The sequence below is a fragment of the Microtus ochrogaster genome, linkage group LG5 (genome assembly GCF_000317375.1).
Source record: "Microtus ochrogaster isolate Prairie Vole_2 linkage group LG5, MicOch1.0, whole genome shotgun sequence".
In the NCBI taxonomy this organism is placed as follows: domain Eukaryota; kingdom Metazoa; phylum Chordata; class Mammalia; order Rodentia; family Cricetidae; genus Microtus; species Microtus ochrogaster.
The window spans coordinates 61384984-61385365 of NC_022031.1; positions in this window are offsets into that span (position 1 = coordinate 61384984).

The following is a 382-nucleotide window of genomic DNA, read 5'->3' on the forward strand; positions in this document are numbered from 1 at the left end:
CCCTCTCCTCTACCAGCGACAAGACACTTCAAAGGCCAGGAAGCGAGAAGAGGTGCTTGAATGAATGAATGAAGGAACAAATGAAAGAAATCCTCCCTATTCCAGAGACAGTACCCACACCCCCTCTTTCTTTACTCTGCATCAAGAACCAAATCTCCGGCACGGGCTGGCCACAGCTCCTTCCTTGCCACCACGACTGTGCTGTGACCACTACTGGGGCCTTGTGGTGAGGCTGGAAGAGCCGAAGGTGCCCAGGATCTGGGACAGTCACTTACTGAGACCATTATAAATATTTTATGAAATTAATTTGTTAGCAAAACAGAATATAAATTTTGAGATTTTTTTTTTTGTTTTTGTTTTTCGAGACAGGGTTTCTCTGTGG